This window comes from Ornithorhynchus anatinus, chromosome 7 (genome assembly GCF_004115215.2).
Source record: "Ornithorhynchus anatinus isolate Pmale09 chromosome 7, mOrnAna1.pri.v4, whole genome shotgun sequence".
NCBI lineage: Eukaryota > Metazoa > Chordata > Mammalia > Monotremata > Ornithorhynchidae > Ornithorhynchus > Ornithorhynchus anatinus.
In genome coordinates, this window is record NC_041734.1 from 46,273,268 (window position 1) to 46,280,404 (window position 7,137).

Consider the following 7,137-nt stretch of genomic DNA (forward strand, 5'->3'; position numbering starts at 1 on the left):
AGCAACAATTTTAACCCATCTAAGCAACAGATGAAGTAATGCAATGTAGGGCAATCATTATATGTACACAGTATGGGAGTGCAGGCCATGCATATGAAGGGGAGAAAGATAGAGATAGAAATAGAAAACACTTGTTGTCTTTCAGTTGCAATGTGGCCTACGGGAAAGAGGACAGACTTGAGAGTCAGAGGGACTGGGTTCTAATCCCAGCTCTGCCACATTATGGCTGTGTGACCTTGAGCAAGTCACTTAACTTCTCTGTGCCTCAGTTGTTTCACCTGTAATATGGGAGATTAAAACTGTGAACCCCAGTGGGACAGTAAATATGTTCAACCTGATCATCTTGTACCTACCCCAACACTTTAAATGTTACCTGGCAGATAGTAAGCACTTAAGAGATACCACTAAAAGCAAGCAGACAAACAAAAAGAAGAGGGTAAGACAGTAGGAATATAGGCTATGAAAGGCAAGTGAGCAAAAGGTCCAGCTCCAGTTTCTAGACTTAAGTTATTGAAAACTTTGCATTCTTCCCAGCCTCTCCCTATTCCCATCAGATTTTGAAACTGTCTCCAACATGGATATTAATTTTTTTCTTTTTTAGACATTTCATTATAGTTGTGATATTGAATGGTGAAATATGGGTTAACCGTAATAGGTACCGTAAGGAAAACCTATTTCGTTTAGACTGTGAGCCCGTCACTGGGCAGGGATTGTCTCTAACTGTTTCCGAATTGTACATTCCAAGCGTTTAGTACAGTGCTCTGCACATAGTAAGAGCTCAATAAATACTATTGAATGAATGAATGAAAACCTTTGGCATGGATAAGTTATTGAAAATTTCTCCTATTTGCCTCCTTCCCTAGTTTAACTTCCTAGTATATGGAAGACATGACCTACTTTAAAAACTAATATGAGAGGTAGAGGGCTAAAAAAAAATCTGTAAGAGGCAAACCAAAAAGGTAATTTAATATGTTTTTCAACATTCATGTACTTGTTTGAACATGAGTGGATGGAAAGTTATAGGTGTCAGATATGAGATTCCAGAGACAGAACAGCCATGATGGAACTCAAGTTCATCGAGGAAAAAAAAGCAAATTCCCTGTTACCGCATGTTTGCAATTAGCTTACTAAAGTTCTCATGTAAAGGTGAACCTCTCACATGCTTTTTTTCCATCATCTCCAATATCCAAATTGGCTGAAGCCCAACCTACCACTCTTTCATTGGGATTGTAGTGGAGATATAATCGCTGGCAGAAAGTAAGCATGAAGCCATAGTTAGTGAAGAACCATGCTCCTGGGACAGAAGACCACAAATCAATACCATTTCTCTCATGAGGCAGCAGAGGTTAGCAGATGCCAGGCAGGAAACCTAGACTCTGGATCATGTGTTGCAAATGCCATGTTGTATGATCTTGGGTAAGCTACTTTATCTCTGTGAGCCTCTGTTTTCTTATCTTATTTTTAAAAAAAAATCTGGCCTCCCTTCTCAACTTCCTACTTGAGGTGCAGTGGATCCTAGTGGAAAGAGCACAGGACTGGAAGCCAAGAAACCTGGGTTTTAATCCTGGCTCTACCACTTGCCTGCTGTGGGATCTTGGGCAAATCACTTAACTTTTCTGTAAAATGGGGCTTCAATAAGTGATCTTCCTTTGCCTTAGACTATGAACCCCATGTGGGACAGGGTCTGTGGTCCAACTGGACTCTATCTTCCCCAGGGCTTAGTACAGTGTAAGCACATTGTAAGCAATTAATAAATACCACAATTATCAACTCTTATGGATGTTTTAAAAGCAAATGCAATAAAATCTGTAAAAGTCTATGAATTCCCAGAATAAAGTTACTCTTCAAGTATGAATACTGTCAGCAATGAGCCCGGGACAGAAAGAGATACCTGAAATGATGGACCTTCCACTTAAGAGATGAGAATTGGAAGGGTATGAGAACACATGAAGGAATTCCCATGCTTTATCCTTGGTTTGTCCCATGTATAGAAGTTAGGTTAGATGTAAGGGGCTCCTCATGTGAGTACTGCTTGCAAGTGTGATTTACCCAGGCCAAGAACCTCAATTATCCTGGTGAGGAGTCAGAAAGGAGCAATTTTATGAGATGGAATCAAATGGGTGAAGCTGAGGTTGGGAGTGTAATGGCCAGGACTTTTCCCAGGTCAATCGCTGTTTGGACAAAGGGTGCAGTTCAGTAATGCCCCCATCCTGCATCAGTGGCTGTGCCTATGTGAACAAGAAGATGGTAAAGAAATCGCAACATGCCACCTGCATTGGGGAAAATTGGGTCCTCAGAGATTTATAATCTTAAGACCCCCAGAAGAGGAGATGATTGTCTGATTTCTACAGCTCTGAACACATTCTATGTACTGTACAATTAGTAACAGCAAAGAAAAGTTTCGTTGGGGAGAACATTGAGATTCATATGGATAATAAAGGATATTAGCAGTAACAACTTGTATCTATATAATTTACCTCAAATTCTCTAGAGAAGTTGTAGGCAAGAAAAACTGAATCAATAAACAGGGTGTCATGAGCAGGCAGCCTATGGCTTCAGACCAATTCAAAGTATGAAAGACCTTCTCTAAGGCTATGTGAGTTCTGCACCTGTCAGAACTGCCACCCCTGACTTCAACACCATTTACGAGCCATATACGATGTGACCTTGTGAGGAAAGATCACCAGTAAAGAGATCCAAAGGGGTGCACGGTTAAAGTGTGGTCTAGTAGATAGACCACCAGCCTGGGAGTTAAAAGACCCGGGTTCTAATCTTAGCTTTGCCATTTGTCTTCTGTGTGACCTGGCGCAGGTCACAGAGAAGCAGCATGGCCTAGTGGCAAGAGCACTTGTCTGCTGTGTGACCTTGACCAAGTCGCTTCACTTCTCTGGGCTTCAGTTACTTCATCTGTAAAATGGGGATTAAGATTGTGAGCCCTCATGGGACAACCTGATTACCTTGTATCTACCTCAGCTCTTGGAACAGTGCTTGGCACATAGTAAACACTTAGCAAATATCATAATAATAACTTAATTTTCCTGTTCCTCAGTTTCCTCATCTGTAAAATGGGAGTTAAATCCTATTCCCTCTACTTAGACTGTGAGCCTCTTGTGGTTCAGGGACTGTGTTCAATCTGAATATCTGTTATCTACCCCAGTGCTTAGTATAGTGCTTGGCACATAGCAAGAACTTAAGAATTACCATAATTATTATTAGCAGAGAAGTGATCTTTGTTCCAACTTTGACAGGCAGAGCACCCTCAGATGGATTTGAAGGTGGATGACTGGCCTACAGTATCCTCAAGAAGCTTCAGTGGTTGAACATGCACATGCACACTGCCCCAACAAGTATCCTCTCAAGGAAGGACTTAGAACAGTGTCCTGCATATGGTGAGTGCTCAATAAATATCACTGAATGCTTGACTGATTGTGAAGACTGCTGGGAAAAAAAGAAGCAGACTGATTATCTCATATCTACTCAAGCACTTAGTACAGGGTTGGCATAAAGAAAGCAATTAGTATGGAGTAATAGCAGTAATAATATTTATTAAGCTCTTATGGTATGCAGAACACTGTTTTTAGCACTGGGAGAGAATACACAGGAGGGAATAAGACATGATTCTTGTTCCTTGGGGGGCTAGCAATCGATCAATCAGTGACATTTGTTGAGTGCTTACAGTGGTCAGAGCACTGAATTAAGGACTGGGAGAGAATATGCAGGAAGGAATTAGAAATAGCTCCTGTCTCTTATAGGGCTGGGGCGATGGGGCTCAAAATCAATCAATCAATCAGTGGTATTTGTTAGGTGCTTACTGTGTGCAGAGCACTATACTAATCACTTGACTAAAAGTATAAGTAGAGAGAAGGGAGTGGAGACAGACATATCAGGAATGATGAAACATTAAAACAGATGAATACACAAAATAATCAATTAATGGTATTTACTGAGGACTTACTGTAGGCAGAGCACTGTACTAAGCACTTGGAAGAGTGCAATATAACCAACTTGGTAGGTACATTCCATAACACAATGTTTAAAGTCTAGAAGGAGAGATAGACATTAATATTAATGAATAAATTGCAGATATGTACCTAAGTGCTGTGGGGCTGAGAGAGGGGTGAATAAAGGGAGCTAATCCCTTTAATCAAATCATTTAAAAATTAATTGTTTTAAAAATAAAAACAGTAGGGTGCTGTGGCTAGAGGAGCAGAATTGCAGGCTCCTCAGGGCTCAGAGTTCAGGACACACCTATAACCACAGTAACCACTACTGCAGCCAACAGTCTTCGGGGTCTTTGTGGGAGGACTTCTGATGCAGATGCTTGCCTCTTTCCCGCCGGGGTGGTGGAAGTCAGGATGGAATAAAATATCGATGACACGGAGGAGAGCCAGTGTCAGTTCCCAGGAAGACAGCATGGTTGTCTGTCCGGTGCAGGGCATGCCAAAGGGCACCGATGAGCCACATTATAAGGATCTCCGGTAATAACACCCTCCATTCCCAGGAGCCACAGCTCTAGTCAGAGGAGGCACCTAGACAGGGTGGGAAGGGCTTCTGGGCCACTCATCAGTCTTCTGATCACACCTGCTCTCTTGAGTAACAATACCATTTGAAGTATCATCTGCAGAAATGGAAAACAACAAAGTGATAGAAATGTTAATTGCACTGGAATGGTATATGAGGAAGATGATGTAAAGCAGCTCCTTGTTCATTATATAAACCCTGCTAAGAAGCTGTACCCAGAAGTTCAACTCTTCAGGCCAGGGACACTTCATCTCTGTGTCTTAATGGAAGAAAAGTGACACACATGTCAGTCATGATGAATAAGAGAAGAATCATTGTAATTACCAAGAGATCACTTTACCACTAATTTCACTCTTCGTTTCTGGAAACTCCACTCCCCAGCACTTTCCTGTGTCCTCTGTAAGGTCATTTTTTTTTAAGTATAGACAAGGAAATTAAAATTAAAATTCCGTGAAGAAATGTGGCCTAGTGGAAAGAGCAAGGACCTGGGACTCAGAAACCTAGGTTCTATTCCCAGCTCTACCTTTTGTCTACTTTTGACCTTGGACATCAATAATAATATTAATAGTAGTGGTACTTATGCACTGTAAAGCACTTAGTGCACTAAGCACTGAGGAAGTTACAAGATAATCAGGTTGGACAGTCCCTGTACCACATGGAACTCACAGTCTAAATGTTATAGAGAGTACAGGTATTGAGTTCCCATTTTACAGATGAGGAAACTGAGGCACAGAGAAGTTAAATGACTTGTCCGAGGCCACAAAGCTGGTAAATGCCAGATCTGCGATTAGAACCCAAGTCTTCCGACTCTCAAGACCTTACTCCTTCCACTAGGCCACCTTGCTTCTAATGAACTCCTTTGTACCTCAGTTTCCTCATCTATCAAATGAGGATTAAGTTCTACACCCTCCTACTTGGACAGTGAATCCCAAGTAGGACAGACACTGTTTCTGAGCTGATTAAGCTCACTGTTGGCAGGAAACACATCTACCAACTCTGTTACATTATATTCCCCCAGCACTTAGTACAGTGCTCTGCACATACTAAGTGCTCAATAAAAACTATTGATTGCTTGATTATGCTGTGTCTACTCCAGTGCTTAGTATAGTACTTAGCACATGATAGGCCCTTAGGAATATAATAATTATTATCATCATCATTATTAGGAAATCCTTTTGAAACTGATAGACATGATATCTTGAGAAATGAGAATGCACTTCCCACTTCAGATTTTGGCAGAGTTTTGGAAGTATTGGCTGGACCTTCAGCTTCTAGCAGCTCCAGAAGTGCATAGGATAAGAATAAACAGGGAATCTCCAGCTGAAGATCCCTGGCTTTGACCTTGTTTTCATTGTTCCAATTCCAGTGAGCCTCCCTCCCTTGAGGGTCATTTGAACCTCATACCTACTGTTTTGAATCTGGTCCCAGTGTTTTAACCAACAGTATCAAGGCCCTTCTGGGTAATTTAGCATCATCAATTCCTATTGCAGTTCCAAGTAAACCCAGAATTCACTTCCTTATTTCTTCTGACCTATACTATTGTCTAAAAGAAACATGTATAACGATCTAATTAGCATGGCAGCTGATGACCAAGCATGAAGTGGTCATGTCATAATAATGATGGCTATTCTTAGAGGCAGAAATTTTCATAAGTCTCATGAATAAGTATTTTGCAAAGTTACGCAATTGTAACTATATTACAGAGTAAAATCAAAGTGAATAAAATAGAAATATTACACCAGCAACCTGCTATTATTCATCCCCCATAATAACCTAACTTCAAAAAAGCAGCATATAAATTTATTCTTGAAAAACTACTCATGCACTCATCATACACTGCTCTAATTCCCAGGTGCATAGAGAGAAACTAACTATATTTTATACAGCTGGCTGGAGCTTTTGGCAAATGCTTCCTTCATGAGCCAAGGTTTATATGAAAAACTACTTGGATGTTCAGCCCACTTAATCCTGCCCATACTGACTACAGGTGTTTGGGGGGAAGAGGGGTGGTGTGGTGTGTGTTTGGGTGTGGGTGAAATCAATCCTCAATACTCCTAAATTACTTTGAATCTAGACCTCATAGATGTCCTAGGAAATACGTGAGACCGTATCGTGCTGCTGTCGGATACCATATAGAGCTAAACTGACAAGACTTGAAGAGTCAAACAACATTCAGGAACAAATAAAGAAGCAAAAGCAAAAACAGAAGCAAATATTGAGCAGTCTACAAATTTAACAAAGTAGGAAGAATCCCCCTCAGAATCGTACCTGGAGAGTTTCCAGTATTCTACCAGTCTCAACTATGGGAAGAAGAGTCAAGAAGAGGCCTACCCATTCCATTCCTAGCTTGGGCAGTAGCTAGCAAGTGGAAGGCAATCTACTACAAGTCAAAACTTCCCTGTGCTGGGCAACAGTGGCATGAGAGAGACGAGGGTGGAGACTCAAGTTTACTGCATGGAAGAAGGCAGTGGTAAACTGCTTCTGCATTTTTCTCGAGAAAACTGTATTGATACATGATTGCAGATGGAGGTGGGGCATTCTGGGAGACATGTGTCCATGGTGTTGCTATGAGTCGGAGACGACGCGACAGCATAAGACAACACTCAGGAAGATAGC

At 41.2% G+C, this 7,137-nt stretch overlaps 1 non-coding gene across 1 annotated transcript; it reads left to right on the top strand.

Annotated features, from left to right (window-relative positions):
* Nucleotides 1–6,771: 6,771 nt before the first annotated feature.
* On the top strand, nt 6,772–6,909 carry LOC114813592. Its single transcript, XR_003761309.1, has one exon. It is a non-coding gene; the product is annotated as a small nucleolar RNA SNORA7 (small nucleolar RNA).
* Nucleotides 6,910–7,137: the final 228 nt, after the last annotated feature.